We start from the raw sequence: 18,231 nt of genomic DNA on the forward strand, positions 1-18,231 counted from the left end.
TTAAGAATCCTACCAATAGCTTCCTTCACTTCAATCTGGTCTGATAGCCCCAATAATTGAGTTTCTTGCTTCTCAGAACCTGCTCTGTCCTGTAACATTATCTTTAACGGGATTTTAATGAAGAAATGTCATTTCAGAAGATGATAGTATTTAGTGGTAACTCTTTTCCCTCTGTTGGAGCACAAAGCTACCTGTTTCTAGAAGGGCAAATGTTGGCTCCCTTAGCAAGCAGGAAGGATGGTCTTGTGCTTGAAACTCTAATTTAAGACTCCACAAATCTGATTTCAATTCCCAGCTATGCTGCTGACTTCCTGTCTGATGTTACGGAAGCCAATTAATCTCTCTCTGCCTCATTTCTCCATATTTTTTTTAAAAAACTATAATAATTCCCTACCTCACATTATGTTTTGAAGATAATCACCTGGCAGGCACTCAAACATTACGGTGATGGGCCACACAACTATCTAGATAGATCAGCCCACACTTTATAACCACATCATTTATTGGTTAGAGCAGTGAATTGGTAAGCAACTCAATTCTTTCCCCAGCCCTTTCACTGACTTGCATTGTGACCTTGCACAAAATTACTTAACCTCTCAATCTCAGATTTGCCCATTTGTAAAATGGTGGTTATAGCTATTCACTTATGTCACAAAAGTTGTCATGAGGTTTAGTTAATATTTGTGAATGGAGCTGAGATACCAATATATTACAACATGCTATAGACTAATAGGGCAATGTATTCATCCCACAGTAACTCAAAGTTTAACTGAATTTGAGAGAATTACATACAAGATGGCATGTTAGGTTGAAGCAGGTGTACTTAGCCTCATTAATTCTTGTGTTCAGAGTGGCTATGATTATGAATAACTTCCCAATAAAAGTGCAGATAATTTCTTCAGGAGAAAAAAAGGGTCTTTGGTGGACATTGATATTTAAATGTGGCATAGCATACATCATATTACTTTCATACTCCATATTACTCATTTTTATACTCATACTCATATTACTTTCTTACTCCATATCTGCTAAGGGCCTGATCAAAATCCTATTGGAATCAATGGGTATCTTTCCATTGACTTCAATGGATTTTGGATCAGGCTCTAAGTGTTCATGAGGCTACAAAACGTTGCTTCTTCATCTGATGAAGAGTAGGGAGGAACAGCTCACAAACTTTTCTGAGATGATTGTCATTGCTAGTTACTGTATCAAATAGGTCATTTCAGAACCAGCTACTCTAGTTTAAATGAAGCAACTAATATTCAAGCACTCAAGCTTATTCTTCCATCTGAAATATTCATATGATGTCTACTCACATTGACATTTTGACTACTCAGGGTCTGTTAAAATAGAACAGTTAGGGCTGTTTGTTTCTCTTCAGTTCCTTTACAAATGATATTCTTCAGCAAAATATTTAAATGGGGATGATATCCCACTTAACTTCAAAAATTAAAGACTAAAAGCAAAGTCACTGCAGGAAATTCTTGATTCCCTGCATGCTCCCAACATTCATAAACCTCAGGATGTCATCCCTTAATTAAAGAGACATCTCTTACAAGAGATTTATCTTTTGTTTTCATTTTAAAAGCTTGGGCAGATATGCAAAAATAAATTTGGGTCTAAAGGCATAAAAATTAATTAAAAGAACAGATTATAATATCAACCTAAAAATGTTCCTTTGTATACAAGATGCACCTCTTGTGAATTTTGGAGAAAATGACAAAATAAGCTTTTGGAACAAAAATATGAGATCTAGTAGGGAACTCACAATTAAAGTAAATTAGATGGGATTTTCAAAAGCACTCAGCATTGACCTAAATCTCTTCCTAAACTAAGGTAAAACTCCCATTGACTTTGGAAACACATTTAAGCTAATGCTGATCTTTTTGGGAGACCACATCCTAAATTTGTCCAGAATTACAATATATTCAATCAGAACTATGGAGCCAGAATTTTGGCAGATGTAAACTGGCATAGCTCCATTGTGGCCTATAATGATCTTTAGATCAACAAAGCAAAAATGTATTAAATAAGGAGATTAGCAGGGAGGAGGCCAATGCTGTTCTAAAAAATGGAAAAGGGTAAATAACTATAGTTTGGATGGTCATACACTGTAATTCATTGAGTCATGTGGAGTAATACCTTATTTTATGAACAGTCCTATTTAAGTTGATTGATTTTAATGAGGGTTGGTTCAAACTCTTATTTCACAAATAATCCTTAGTCTTAGTGTGTTTATAAACCTGAGCTATTCTAAATAACCTGCTTGGATGGGCAAATTTATCATCCCTTATCATTTTAATTTGGAAAATTTGCATCCTGTAAAAATAATATTCTTCTTTGTTCTGGAGATATTTCTTGAATGGGGGGACTTAAGTTTATCTTTGAAAATACATAGATGATATTCACTTTGGGAAAACTTACAGCTTTTATGGAAGAAGGTCCCTGTGGAAAAAAGTCAATCAAAGATTTCAGTTGTAAATACAAGCATTTTGAACGTGAGAATCTACACCAATTATCACACTCCATTACCATTAAAATAGTGTTATTTTAAACTAGCACAGAATTGTCAGATGCACAGACTAAGTTAACACGGTATAGACCTGTTACAAAATTCAGCCTTTTTGGAGATTGTGACTTGTGATTTTATTTCTAAAATCATAAAGCATCTATTTCTGCTAGAATCTTTTATACTGCTTCCTGAGGGATGTTGGGGAGGCAGTGACAAGATCACATTATTAATCAAGGTTAAAATATTTTATTTCTATTATCAGTCCACATGATATTTAGTGCCTACCAAAGTTATGAATTTAAGCTCCCAGGCTCGTCATTTGAAGGTGTTCTGAAGGTTCCCTTTGAGGATAGGAATGACAGGTCAGCTACAGAGGGATGGCTTTGTGAAACATGTTCACCCACAGGTGATAATAGTGTTGTTTGTCTTTTATCACTTTCCTGTGTGAGTTCATGGACTGAAGAGAGACACTGGATGTTTGGCTCATTACAACAACCTGTAACCCATTGACAACACCTCCCAACTGCTTCTTTCCCTCCCCTTCCTTTTCTCCCTATGACTGGAGGGGTGTTAACTGGCCACTTCACCTTGAATAGTGCCTTGAAATATGTGTTAACAACTTATGCTAAGCAGTGTATTCAAATCTGATATTTAGCAGTAATAGTTCAAGTTAGTTTACCTAGACCTGAAGAGCAATGGGCCTGGGTACACTAGAGAGTTTACAGCAGCTCAGTAAACCAATGCAACTGCGCCACTGTAACCACGCCGGTTTAACTTTTGTCACTCAGGGGGGAGTGATTTATTCATCCCGCTGAGCGACATAATTTATGCCACATACACTGTAGTGTAGACATAGCCTCTGTGATAAAAGCTTGTGTCTCTCACCAGCAGACGTTGGTCCAATAAAAGATATTGCCTCTCCCACCTTGTCTGTAAAATAGCATTTAGTCTTTAGACCTCTGCTGTTAACACTGACAAGCTTTAAAAAATGTGAAGTTTACATTTGAGTAAGTATATGAATATGTTTGGTGCTGACAGTGCAACTTTTGTTATATTTCTATATTTTACAAGTATCCTGTGAATGCAGTTGGCTGGTATATGTTTAAAAGGGACAATTTTGTATCCTATCAGACTTTTAGCTTGAAATCAGACCTTCAAAAATAAATAAATAAAATAAAAAATCAGGGTCTGGTCTGGTCAGAAAGTAATTCATTTTTCCTTCACAAATTACTTTCTGAATATGTTGAATTCATAAGTAAAGACACTCCGGTACACTGTGGACTCTTTGTGTACTTTCTTTCTGACACTGGGGAATCATCCCCCAATGCAAAGGAAAATCCTCCAGTGGCTCATACGTTCCAAAAAGGCTCCTATGCCACCTTTCTTACTAACGCCGGTATGGCAGATGGGACAATCCCTGGCTGTGATTTTGATTCCTCAGTGCTGAGAGTGGTCAGCATAAATTAGAACAGCCATCAGATTAGACATCATTACTTATTTGTTAATCGCATGTGTTTTAAAAATGCAATAAGCATATTTTCAAAAAGAAACAGGGGACAGAAGCTAGAACAGGAACCAGTGTATTTAAAAAAAAGATAAAACAGGAAGTGGAGGTAGGGTGGCTGCATCAAAAATACTGAACTAGCAGCCTTTGTAGATGGTCTCGCTCTCCCCGATACAGAATCCTTGGAGGAACCAATGCACTATGAGGCAAGGGAACTGGCCAGTTCGAAGGAAATCGAAAATGTCACAGTCTGCCCCAAGACTGTTTAAAGCAGTGCCTTTCTATCAAGTCAATAAGGGCCTCAGAATGACATGTCACGTCACGTTTTCTCTCACAGAATGCCTGCGATCTCTCTTGCATGACAATTTTTCTTGACAGCTTACGCCACACTATAATTCTTTGCATTTAAGTAGGGTCTTTCACGTGGTGATCTCACAGTTCTTTACAAGATATGGGTATGTATGTCTATTATATAGTTTGTCATGAATAGAACCCATGTTTCCTGACTCCCTGTCCACTGTTTCATCACTAGACTAAACTACCTCCTTAGAATACATGTACACTCTTTAACTCTCTCTTATTACCAGTTACTAAACATAGTAAACTCAACATTTACTTGAATCTCAAAGATCTGCTGTTTTCCCACTTACTATTGGAAGTGGTCAGAAATGCTGGATATATAAAGTGAACCTCCTCTCTTTGCCAAGCAAAGGTGCATGGCCTGTGCACAACTTAAACCTGCGAAACAGGTTAACTAAGATTTAAAAGGTGCATAGGCCTTGTGCTGTGTCTCTGCCCAGGGGGGAATTTTACCCTTAGAAGATGACTGTATGATAAGGTATAGTTCATTTTACAGGATCATTTAACAGGAAGTACATGCATTTGGAAAGGCATTACTGGACTAAACATCTAACCCTCAAGATACATCTACACAGCAAAAAAAAACCAAAAACCAAAAACATGGCAGCGAGTTTCAGAATAGCAGTGTAGACGTTCAGGCTAGGGCTGTAGCCTGGGTTCTGAGACCCACTCCCCATGCCAGGTTTCAGAGTCCGAGCTGGAGTATTTACATGGCTATTTTTAGCCCTTTACCTTGAGCCTCAGCAGTCCAGTTCCGATGACCTGGCCTCTGGGATTCACTACAGTGGTGTTTTTTGTTATATAGACATGCCCCTAGAAACATTGCATGTGACTGAGCTAACTCTTAATTAATTCCTGAAACCAGCAGACAAACTAAGTTAAGCAATTTTATTCTTTGTTTGAATTTTCAGCCAAAATAATCAGCTGGTTTAAAGATATTTAAATTACAAGAGAAGATCCCTTTACAATACTGTTCCTTTTGCAATCTTTTTGCAGTGCCAAAAATGAAGACATTACTATTCTTCAGTATATACTGTGTGCCATAGTCACAATTGTTTTGGAATTTTCCCTTTTCAGTCAGATATTATCTAGCATACTACTAGTCTATGTAACAAACTGGTATACATGTCAGTGAGAGGTGATATGCCTTTTCTCCAGTGCCAAACATTAATCCTGAAAACACATCATCATTTAGAGACATGCCAAAGCCCTCAATAGCATAACTGTGCTTTCTTTCAGCTAGGTAATTCAAATGGCATTGCTTTCCATTATATGTTTACATTTTCTTAGTGTCATGTAAACATCATGCAATTGCTATTACTAGAAAATGCCCATAATTTTTTTTAGTCTTTCACATGCTATCGTATCCCTTCAAACCCATTTTCCTCCATTCCTACTTGCTACATACCCCAAAAGTACTTAAAATGGTAGTTTATTTTACCTCCTATACATCCATGATGCTATACATACCACTCAATAGCTTTTTTGACAAAGCAAATGGTAAATCCAACTAACTAAATATTCATATTAGACTGTAGGAGCCTCTGATTTTCTTTACATGGTTTTTAAAGTCCCATGTGTTTCTAACAGTGCTCATTTTCTTCAACCTTGAAAATATTGGCTTTTATCATACTTGTAGTGCTGTGAAGTTAATGAACTAAAATTGTTCCAAAAACTCCAGGGAGCGTTTGGACAGTTGTCAACCATGTATGGAGCTTAGCCTGTCTCTGCTTGGAAGTATTAAAAACTGGACATTACAAATGTAATGTAAATTCTTAACACAGATTAATGGAACTAACAACCATGCTAAATTTCACCACTTCATTCATTTCACTTTGATTTTTATGTTTATATACTATAGCCCCCATGAAGTGGAGAGCTTGACTCGTCCTTAGCGTGGAAGCAACTAACACAGTGGTTCTTAACCTTTCCAAACTACTGTACCCCTGAAGCCTGAGTCCCACCCCCACGGGGCTGAGGCATGTAACTTAGTTTCATGGCGCCCCTGTGGCTCCAGGCAATTGCCTTTCTTGCCACCCCCAATACCAGCTCTGCACTTGCGACCCCTCTAAACCCCCAGGTTGAGAAACACTGAACTAACACATTTTTAGTTCTGAGAGCCTATCCAAAGCCTATTGAGACAAAGGAAAGATTCTAATTGACTACAATAAACTTTGGATCAGAGCCTATAAAATAAATAAATAATATTATGACACTTGCAACTAAAAGTTGCAAGATGGAAGTAAGAACTCTCCAGGTAGCTTCCCTCAGTCCATCCATACTTGAATCCCCTACTGCTTTCAACCTAATCAGAGTGCCTTGTTTCTAACCTATACAATATGCTCAGTCTAGAAGAAGCCAAATACAGGCTTAAAATTATTTTGGTTCAATATTTCTGATGGGAGATTACTTATTAACAGTGGAGAACTATCCTTAGCAATACATCCCTGTGATCCACGGATCCCTTGATGCCAATTGGCAGAATACACAAAAGATGCACAGAGTTTTACAGGGATCCCCTGGGTCAGGTATATGCATAGTAATTCAATGAAGGGTGGCATGTGAGGTCTCTACTGAGAGCCAGTCGCCCACTGATTATCATAATCATTTCAAAAAGTATGTACAGATAATATTGAAGTTATGTATCTATACAGAAAATTATGTTCTTATGGTAAGGCAGATCAGCAGGAGGTCCATTGTTCATTGTCTGCTTCACAATATAGGTCTACTTGCATGTGGAGTCAAAATGCTAATCAAGAGATTGTGAAATCTTCAAGAAAGGAAATGTATAGGAAGAAATAAAACAGCTGGAAGGGATCCTGTTTATGAGAAAAGACTCTGGATTGCTGGCATGTATATGTGGAGCAGAGGTTTCCTCTGCATCTTTCACCAAGGAAGTAAATGATCAGTGAGACTTGTCTCATAAATGAAAGGTCACAGCTGAGCCTGGCTGTAAAACGCTAGAAGGACTTTGGGGTGCGCATTTGCTCTAAGACATGAAAGGAACTAGTTAAATAAATCTAGGCTTTAGAATGCAAATTATGGTTTTATTTTATATGTAATCCTTTGTTTCCAATATTTCATTTGAATCTCTTCTTTGTTAAATAAACTCTTGCTTGTTTTCACTGTAAACATATCTAAGTGCTGTGTTAAGTAGACCTGTCATCTAGGCTGTAACTGGTAAACTGGGTGATACTGTTCCTTTGGAAGCAGCAAATCTGAGAGTACTGACAGTGTCCAGTGGTACAGCAGATGGAGGCTCCAGGGAAATCTTAGAGGGCCCAAGGGTTGTGTGTGCCTATCGCTATGCAAAGGACAGCAGAGCAGGTGTAGGCTAAGAGGGGAGTGCTTGTGTTGCCTATAGCAGGTGGAGTCAGGGAACTGAACTCTGGCAGATACAGACCAGGCTTCCTCAGACTAAGGGCCTGTGGTAGAGAGGTGCCTCACAACACTGGGTGCCCCCCAGACAGCATCACAATCACCCCACCCAAAAGAAAAAATAAAAATGTGTAGCAAACAAATCAACCAAACAGATTCCATGGAATATTTCCTATGGGAAAGCCACAAGATATAGCTCTTCAAGAAACATCTTACAAACAGAATTAATCTAATCTTATTTACAGAGTTTTGCTTTCTTTTGAGTGGGGTCATGCTGGAAGACAACTTGATTACTGAGCTTGGACCCCCATGGAAAACAGTGGTTTCTAAAATCCACGTAAGTACTTCAGAATCAGATCCTCACTAGATGGAAAAGTGATAACATCCTACATGTAATTCACTGCAGTGATATCCTCTTGAATACTGCATAATTGGAGTTTCCTCTGTTGGACTGAATAAACCCCTGGAGTACAAACAAACCTTTTGCTGCTTTACATACTGCAGACTAGACATGGCGTACTTCTGAATAAAATGCAGCTCTCTCTGTTTCAGAGCTCTTACTTAAGGTCTCTGGGGCAAAGGGTGGCTTTGCTCACGTATAGCTTATCTCAACAACTCCCCAAGGTGAGATGTAATATTCTGTGACACAAGTTTTATCCTGCTGCATTTGCTGGTGTAGCTAGCTTCTGTCTTTGCCTATCCGGTCTCTCTCTGTACTGTGGAATTTCAGTGGTGTTTTGCACCCAGAACTCTTACTAAATTCAATGGGTGTTGCAGGTGCTCACTACTTCTGGAAAGCAGGCCACTTTCTTTAGATGCCTAAATGTGGATTTAATTGCATAACTCTAGGCTCCCAACTTTGACAATTTTAGCTTTGAATTCCAGTTGCAAAAATCAAAAATTAAAAGTGCCAGTGAGAATACACTGAGATGTGTCACATGGTATTCAAAATGAATTTGGCTATTACTAGTAACATCAGTGCTAGTGGAAGCAGAAGCTATGTCAAACACCAGGGCAAAATATGACTCATGCTAATGGAATGTGGGGCATGGTACCAATAGCAAAGCCAGCATGCAACAGAGCACCAGGATTCAAAATAAAATGCTGATGTCAAACAGCCTGCTATAAAGGATACTGCCTAGCCCAGGGGTTCTCAACCTTTCCAGACTACTGTACCCCTTTCAGGAGTCTGATTTGTTTTGTGTACCCCAAGTTTCACCTCACTTAAAAACTACTTGCTTACATCAGACCTAAAAATACAAAAGGGTCAGAGCACACTATTTCTGAAAAATGGCTCACTTCCTCATTTTTACCATGTAATTATAAAATAAATCCATTGGAATACAAACATTGTACTTACATTTCAGTGTGATACTTGAACTTGTTTCTTCACTTGTGAGCCATGTCATTCGATAGTCGCAGAGCAGCAGCTGCTGGCCAAATGCCCAGCTCAGAAGGCAGCACTGCCATCAGCAGCAGTGCAGAAGTAAGGCTGGCATGGTACAATATTGCCACTCTTATTTCTGTGCCGCTGCTGGCAACAGCAAGGTCTTCAGAGCCGGGCAGCTGGAGAGCCGCTGGCCGGGGCATTCATGTTGTTTGTGGCACAAGAGGACTAGTTTTGTAATCCCGCTCCTGTCCCACCCCACAATACCCACTCCCACATTGTTTGTTGAATTTTTATTCCACTCCCGCTATTATGTCAGCGGGGCCTGCAGGATCCGGGGGATCCCAGTCTTGCTGCAGGGCTTTAGAGCCTGTTGTAAAACAAGGCAAATATTTAGAGGAGTTGATATAGCCCTGGAAGCCCGCCGTGTACCCCTAAGGGTACACGTACCCCTGGTTGAGAGCCACTGGCCTAGCCTATTACCTCAGAACACTTATAAGGCATGCTGGCCTCCAGCTGTCACTAGCATACCTTTAAGTGTCTGACTGTAATATTCCATTTTCTTATTGAAAATAGTTAAGACCTGAATCTCGGGTCTTGTTTTTTTGTCACCTCTGTATTTCCATTTCTTTCTTACAAAATAATTATTATGAAATAATGCAGCTTTTCTCATCAGGCCAGATCAAGAATAACCATTTAGAGTGGGGTATGTCTTGTCTGGTTTTTGCTTTCTCATATGAAGGTGTTGGGCTACTGGCCTGTTTCCCTAGCCCAGAAAGGATTAAACATCACAGCCAGCTCTTTCAGGCCATCCCTTAGGGCATGTTTTATTAATTCAAATTGGTGTTCCTTTCTGATATTTATTTTTAAACATAGTTATTTCCCTAGCAAACACAGGCTGCAGGGACATAGAAGTCTTTCAGTCTGCACTTCTCTCTGCCTCTTGCAGTATGCACTTCCTCTCCAAGTAACCTGTTAACCCTTCATAGGCATCCCCTGACCTCTTCCCAGCTGAGTTGGATAATTGAACAGGACTGACTGAGACCAGGCTACAGAGCCCCTAAAGGTGCAGGCCACCCTGTTTCAAAATATCTCTGGAAAGAACAAAAGTCTAGAGATGTTTTGGAAGCTAGATATTTCTTCTGTTATTACAAACAACTATTTTAATACCACATCTAATATGTAATAGACATGGAAACAATGCTAATGCTGGAAATCTGCAGCATAACAGTAAAAATGACTAATGTATAATGATAGAAGTTTAGGACTGGAAGGGACCTCAATAGGTCATGTAGTCCAGTCCCCTGCATTGAGGCAGAAGCATTATCTAAGACAGGTGTTTGTCTAACCTGTTTTTAAAAACTGTCAATGATGGAGATTCCACAACCTCCCTAGGCAATTTGTTCCAGTTTTTTAAATCTTTCCTCACAGGTTTGTTTTCTTGACCTATAATCATTTTTGTTGCTCTCCTCTGGACTTTCTCCAATTTGTCCACGTTTTCTGAAATGTGATGCCTAGAACCAGACACAATACTCCAGTTGAGGCCTTATCAGCACAAAATAGAGTAGAAGAATTACTTATTGTGTCTTGCTTACAACACTCCTGCTAATACATCTCAGAATGATGTTCGCCTTTTTTTTTTCCAGCAATGTTACACTGTGGACTCATATTGAGATTGTGTACCATTATAACCGCAGATCCCTTTCCACAGTACTCCTTCCCAAGCAGTCATTGCCCATGTTGTATATATTCAATTGATTGTTCCTTCCTAAATGGAGTGCTTTGAATTTGTCCTTATTGAATTTCATCCTATTTACTTCAGACCATTTCACTAATTTGTCCAGATCATTTTGAATTTTAATCCTATCCTTCAAAGCACTTGCAACTCCTCCCATCTTGCTATTATCTGCAAACTTTGTAAGTGTACTCTCTATGCCATTATCTAAATCATTTATGAAGATATTGAATAGAACTGGACCCAGTTCCAGTCCCTGCGGGGTCCCACTTGATATGACCTTCTAGCTTGACTGTGAACCACTAATATAACTATTCTCTGGGAATGGTTTTCCAATCAGTTATACATCCACTGTATAGTAGCTCCATCTAGGCTATATTTTCCTAGTTTGTTTATGAGATTGTCATGCAAGACAGCAGTATCAAAAGCCTTACTAAAGTCAAGATGTACCACATCCACCACTTCCCCTATCCACAAAGCTTGTTACCCTGTCAAAGAAATATCCCACATTCTATGGCAAAAGTAACACACAACCCAAAATGCAACAAAACCCCTTTTTTGTTGGTAGTTAGGAAGAGAGAAACTGTAATGCTCAATATTATTGACAATTGTACGCGGTCCTACTGTTATCAGATTTGCCTGTCACCTTGGGGTATGCTCCTTTATTAGGGTTAATTTCCTTGGGGGGGGGCGTGTTGTAATTTTATTAATATACTGCTTGTGTCACTTGTGTTTTTATATGAAGCTTTACTTCTTCCTTCTGCAAGTCCCCTCTCAATGGAGCTACCCTGCAGGACCTAAGTTTCCCAGGGCTGGGTTCCTTCAGTCCCAGACTCAAATAAACACCCACATTCACACATACACATTCACAGATTAACAGAGCGCATCTTAGTGGACTGGGTCAAAACAGCACTTTTAAGCTGACACCCTTATGTGCCCCTGAACTCACCAGGCTGGGTCAAACAGCACTTTTCAGCTGCCACCCTTACATGCCCCTGGAATCCACAGGCTGGGCAGAGCAGCACTTTCAAGCTTCCACCCTTATATGCCACAGGTTCAGCATGTCACTATTCCCAATTTTACTTTACAATTATTCTGGTAGTAACCCCCTTAATGAGCATACCCCACAGGATTTTTGGGCATTACAGGGTCTTTGGCTTAGGTAAAAGAAGCATTGCTGCAGAACAAGATAGGGAAGCTGAAAACACGGTGGAGTAAATGAAGTTTGGAGAGAGTCTGGCAACCAGCTTGATTATAAAAGTTATTTTATTGCCAGGTATATAAAGTAATAGCCATACGAGGAGAGACCAATAAACAAAACAGTTACAATATTACATGGTTTCAATTGGGTTTTGAGGAAATCTAGACCAAGTTTGATTACTAGTCAGGTTTAGAAAGTTATACCTGGAGTGAGAGAGAGAGAGAGATCAAATTAGGTTTGAGGGAAAAAGTGGGCTTAACCAGAGGAGAGGGAGAGAGAGAGAGAAAGAGAGTTGGGGGGTCTCACCACTCAGCGCAGCTTGAACTGGTCAAATGTTCCCAGGAGACAGGCTGTTCAGCTTAGGGTCCGGAGTGCTTGGACAGGCAGAGCCCCCAACATGATCAGTCAGGAAAAGGTAAAGTCCAAGTGGAACTGATAAAACTTTTGGATCCAGGCATCAGAACAGAATTTTGAACATGGGTAGGGGGTTTTGTAGGGAAGAAACAATGGTTCAAGGGAGAACACTAGATTTGTTTATGGGTAAACGATGACTCAAAGGAGTATACCAGAGTTGGTTTGTTTAGGCTGGACAATAGGAACTGATCATTCCTGGCTATGGGCAGTGTTTCTTCAAGGGAGTTCACAGTGCAATCAGGCAGATTCAGTGTTCTGGATATCAATAAAGGATCTGTGACTAGAATTGATCTGATAACTGCTGAGCTGGGCATGGGCAGGGGTGGTTTCATTAACAGCTGGAGCAGATGCTGGCTAGCATTATGCTGGCCTTCCTTGCTTTACTGATCCCAGAATTCAGTGCAGTCACTGCCTTGAAGCTTGGTTCTCCATTCAGTATGCTAATAGAGATGTTTCCTTCTCACATCTTCAATGTAGATGAGGCTAGGAGAGTTACCTTAATCCTGTCACCCTTGTCTGGAGGGATTTAGGTGTGTCTCCCACTGCCTTTTTATTGCTTTTTATTGCTTTTTGTAAGTCTTTCTTCTAATCAGTTCTGTTTCAAGCAGAGGCTGGGAGGGGGAGGGGGAGAGATTCTTTGTGAGTCAGGCAGGCCGGGTACTGTGCCCTGGTTCCCTAAGAACACATACATAACATAATTCACTACATAATTCAGTATAAATATATATGTCTTGGACCATCACAGAAATAAGATCTGTATTTCATAACTCTGTTCCCATGAGTATGATTTTAAATAACACAGAACAGACCAATGGTCTATGGTCCATTTACACTAATAACCAATCAGAGACACTGATCAAACCTCAGTACTTCAGAGAAAAGCATAAAACCTCCACACTACACCTAACCATAACACTTGGCTATGGGGTAAATTTCTTCTGAACTCTAGAGGGCATTTAGTTTATGCCCTGAATGAGAATTGACCGTTTATCTAGAGTAACATCAGACACTATTTTTATGCATATGTATTATGTCTAATCTTCATAATTGCTGAATCTTATTAAGCCATTTGGCTCAATATCAGCTTATGGCAGGGAATTCTCTGGGTGAATTATACAACCCTCCTTTTATCATTTTAAAATCAATTGCCTTTAAAAGTTCAAAAACAAGGGAACAGTCACTGAATTATAGGACCATGTATTATCTTAAATTCTAGAGGAACATAACTTGTTTTCTCGTAGTCCTATGCATTTTAATCTAGACTTGTATTTAAACTCCTTCCCATGCTTTGAATTACTGTTATCATCTTTTTATGGACTATTATTTCTGCTAAATTTCTTGAGATGTCCAAAACCAAATGCAGTGATTCTGGTGAAAACATGCCCTTAATTTATCCAACGGTGTTAGGTTTTCTACATTATCCATATACTTTCCTTTTCTTAATATAGCCTAGAGTCTTATAGAGGTCTTAATTAAGCTGCTGTTGACAATGACACCTAGATCTTTCTCCTGAGAGACTATAACTAATTTTGTACCCATCAATGTGTGCTACAGCTAGAACCTATCATTACATTACTAATAGACCAGCTAGAGCGATGCACATTGATCCAAATATACATAGAAGTGAGGCTTTATTTAAAAACAACATGATTAAAATGCTACACTATATTTCAGTACAGCATGGTTTAGACATGACAGATTAGAACTAGACATCTTGGTCAAGATATTTTATGGTAGGTTAGACCTAAACGAGAAATATATTCCCCTGATTATAGCCACCTGGTGTGCACTCCATAATATTTGTGAAGCTAAGGGTGAAAAGTTTCCCCTGGGTGGAGCACAGAGGCGGATCGCTTTGCGGCTGACTATGAACAACCAGATGTCAGGGCTATTAGAGGGGCACAACTGGGGGCCATTTGAATCATGGAGGCCTTGAGGAGCCATTTTGACAATGAGCAACAATATAGTGTCTTTGTAAACAATGTTGTGCCACGCTATGACTGCTGTTCAGCTTGCACTGTGTATCAACGTGAGCCGCAATCACCATGTACAAGAGACAAATAAAGATTGCTTATTCTTCACAGTGTATGTCTTTATTAAATAATCGTTATTCACAACACACACAAAAAGCTGGGCTGGAGGGGAGAAAGCATTGAGGGGGGCAGTGTGAGCTATGACCGCTGGGTATAGTCCAGCTATCATTCTGGAAGCTGTTTGAAGGGGTGGAGTGAACGGGATACCGAGACAGGCCAGAAGTTTGGTAGGAATGTGTGGGTGGAGTTTGGGCAGGGCATGGAAAGCAGTTCTGTACTGGGTGTAAGGGACGGGCGAGCAGCATGAATTCAGTCTACAGTGTTATTAGTGACTTTAGCGGCTCCGTTTGCTCCTCCATGGCTTTTATCATGTGCTCGCGACCTGCTATCCCTCGCTCCTGGTTTTCCCTCCTCTCCTGCCTATCAATTTTCTGATTTTCAGACAGCGTGTCTCCATGCCTTTCTTTCTTTTTTTCTGCCTCAGAGGAGTTCTGGGAACATCTCCTCTTTAGTTTCTCCATGGTCGTGTTTTTATCAGCCGTAAGCGCTCGGCAGGTGTGGAGGGGTTTCCCCTCAAGGGCACATCAGCAGAAGCACAATAAAAAATGAACAGAAGCATGATTGTGAATGCAACGACAGCATTGATTCATTGCTGTAAAATACACTTCTTTCTCACCGTTCCCTGGAAAGCGCAGAAGCGCATTTCTATGTCTTCAACCAGCTGTATAATGCAACAAAGCAAAGGACCGCTGTACTTCTTGTAACCTAGCAGCATCAGCTCAAATAAATCAATTACCTGAGCTCTCCTCTCCTGCATCCTGCACACCAAAGCTGGAGGGCCGGGACTGGCACAGCCTCTTCTCCCCAAAGGCTGATCAGATCCAGAAGCTCCAGTATGCTCCAAGCGGGAGAGCATTTGTTGCGTGCAGCCACCATGGTCAGCTGAGAAGATGAGATGTGAGTTCTCCACAACCAAGAAGGAAGTGGAAGTTCAAAAATTCCCAGGACTTTAAATGGGGAGGGGTGGATGATTGCAGGGCAGCGGAGTTCAAACTGATGGCCAGAGCGGTCAGAATGGGCACTGTTGGACACTTCCTGGAGGCCATTTACTGCAACAGAACCAAGCACAGTGTCTACACTGATGCTTTGTTGCTAAAAGTTTGGCGCAAAAAGTTCTACACCTCTCGTTGAGGTGGTTTTATTTTGTTGCAAATCAGAGGACTTGGGCTGGCGGCATGGGGGATTGCAATGTATACACCAACATTGTTTTGGCACCACTATTTTGGTTGACAAAAGTCTCTAGTATAGACCAGGCCTAAGCTTTCTATTGTAGGGAATGCATCACTATCTGCTTTGCAAAACACCATGCACATCTGTAGTCAAAAATAAATGAATAATAATGCTCAATTTTTCCTCTAAAAATACTTCACTGATGTTAAAATTGTTACTGTATAACTGTGCTTTTAATAATGAATTAAATGCTACAGCTCCATGTGCCCACAGCTCTGAGAGATATTAAGGCATATCTTCTCAGAACATTCAAAAAGTTAGGGGTGTCTAAGTTTTTTCCTTCTCAGAGGTACTGAGCACCCACATCTCGAGCCAAGTAAAAAATGACTAACAATGGAAAAAATTGGGGCAGGAGGGAGAGATTTTATCAAGTTTTCTCAAAATTTGAAAAATTGTGAAGAAAAACTTAGACAAACAACATTAAAGATTTTCAGGGGGAAAAAATCATTTCCACAACTCCAAATGAAGCCAGTTGGCACTGAAAATCATATCACATCTTATGTAAACCATATTCTGCATGTCTCATGGCAAGTGGAAGCATGAGTAAAGCATCCTGGCTAGATTTCTTATAACAATCTGTATTTTAGACTCATCCAAGAGACCAGTCTGCCATATACATGCAAGATAACATATGAATCTCCAAAAAGAATAAATAATGCTTCATGGATATGAGTGAGACCATGCTAATAGCCAAATTATCTAATTAGGTGTGGTTGCTACAAAACTCCCTGCTTCATATATCACAGAAATGCTGATTCTTTTCGCTTTTGACATTCCCCAGCATACATTTTGCTTTGTTCCCTTCCTCACCACCCCTCCACCCTGGCCAAAGTTCAGTCCATTTCCTATGTCTCCTCCCACACGTCTACTCTCAAAATGAGAGGAAGAATGGTCTTGTGCTGAAGGCACTGGACTAGGGCTCAGTTCTGTGTTCGATGTCTGCCTCTACTACAGCCTTCCTGTCTATCTCTGGGCCGTCAGCTCTCTCTGGGCCCGTTCTCCATCTATTTATAAAATAAATGGATAATGCTGCTTCCCTAAATCACAGGAATATTCTGAAGAAAACTTCATTGGTTGTGAGGTGCTCAAATACTACCATGATGGAGGCCATAAATATACATAGATAAAAACTGGAGACAGCAACAGTTTTAACCTTCAGAAATGAGAACTGCACTGAAGTCTGATGGATTTTAGGATTTGGCTAACAGCAGGATGATTTAGTTGGGGTTGGACAGGCTTTGAGCAGGGGTTTGGACTAGGTGACCTCCTGAGGTCTCTTCCATTCCTAATCTTCTATGATTCAGCTACGTAGCATTTCATCAGTGATCTGCGGTACACTGGCAGGAGGAAATTCAAGCAATTCAATTCTTGTATTCACTACAAATATAACTGTGTTTGTGTGCTGACTCTTTCTTCTGACTAAGTCATAACAAGCATGGCTGTGCCCACACAGTAGTTATTTTCAGAACAAAATCCATGCATCAACTATGTTGTGTAACTCAGCATTGGCTCCCAGTGCACCAATATATGGAGGACAGGAGTGAGCAGAGCCTAAGGTGACCAGATGTCCTGATTTTATAGGGACAGTTCTGATATTCAGGGCTTTGTCTTATATAGGTGCCAATTCCCCCTTCTCCCACTTCCTGTCTTGATTTTTCACACTTGCTATCTGGTCACCCTAGCAGACCAGACCTGAAGAACAGCCAAAGTATCTGCTAATAGTAGCTCCTTGTCTCCTCAATCTCCTCTCTGCCAGTCTCATACGCCATACTGAACTGCTTCACCATCTACCCAACCTTCTCCTTCATCACACGACTCTCATCCTGCTCAAGTCTGCTCCTCGCACCCATGCAAAATCTGCTCCTCCATCTGCTTGTACTCACTAGTGATCAGCTCTGCCCGTGCGCTGCCGCCTCTCAGTCTCCACACTCAAGCCTGCCCAGCTCCGCCCTGTCTGCAGCCACACCGGCCCTGTTCCACTGTGTCCCTGCAGCCACGCTTCTCGCCAGCTCTGCCAGCTCCCTAGCCCCACTCCTGACTGGCTCCTCCGCCCTCCCCACTCCTGATCTGTGCTACCCTCCATCCCCTCCCACAACCGGCTTCTCAGGCCCACCCGCCTTGATCTGCTCCTCCCGCACATTACCAGACGCTCCCATCAATCCCTGCCGACGCTCTCCCCCATCTTCCCACACTCAGCCCCTCCCCCCCCCCATGGCCCCATCCCCCACCCTCAGCTGCCACATCCCGCCTCCTCCTCCTCACTCCACTGCTCAGCTCCACCCCACTGTCTGCGTCTCTCCTCCCACCCCTCTCAGCCCCCGCCGCTCCTCCTCCTCCCAGCCCACACCACTCGCCCTCCCTACCCTACCCTCTGCTGCCCGCTTGCCAAGTTGCAATCGCTTCCTCGTCTCCGTGCC

The 18,231-nt window shown here is 41.0% G+C and overlaps 1 long non-coding RNA gene across 1 annotated transcript in view; it reads right to left on the bottom strand.

Moving 5' to 3' along the window:
- LOC137141449 (uncharacterized) overlaps positions 1 to 17,794 on the bottom strand; it is a 53,953-nt gene extending 36,159 nt beyond the window's left edge. Inside the window, exons 1-2 of the long non-coding RNA XR_010916639.1 lie at positions 17,698 to 17,794; positions 15,321 to 15,466 (exon numbers count right to left, since the gene is read on the bottom strand). This is a non-coding gene — a long non-coding RNA (uncharacterized lncRNA). The remainder of the gene's footprint in view (positions 1 to 15,320; positions 15,467 to 17,697) is intronic.
- Positions 17,795 to 18,231: the final 437 nt, after the last annotated feature.

This window comes from Emydura macquarii, unplaced genomic scaffold (genome assembly GCF_026122565.2).
Source record: "Emydura macquarii macquarii isolate MOO-44397 ecotype Brisbane River unplaced genomic scaffold, CSIRO-AGI_Emac_v2 contig_3062, whole genome shotgun sequence".
Lineage (NCBI taxonomy): Eukaryota > Metazoa > Chordata > Testudines > Chelidae > Emydura > Emydura macquarii.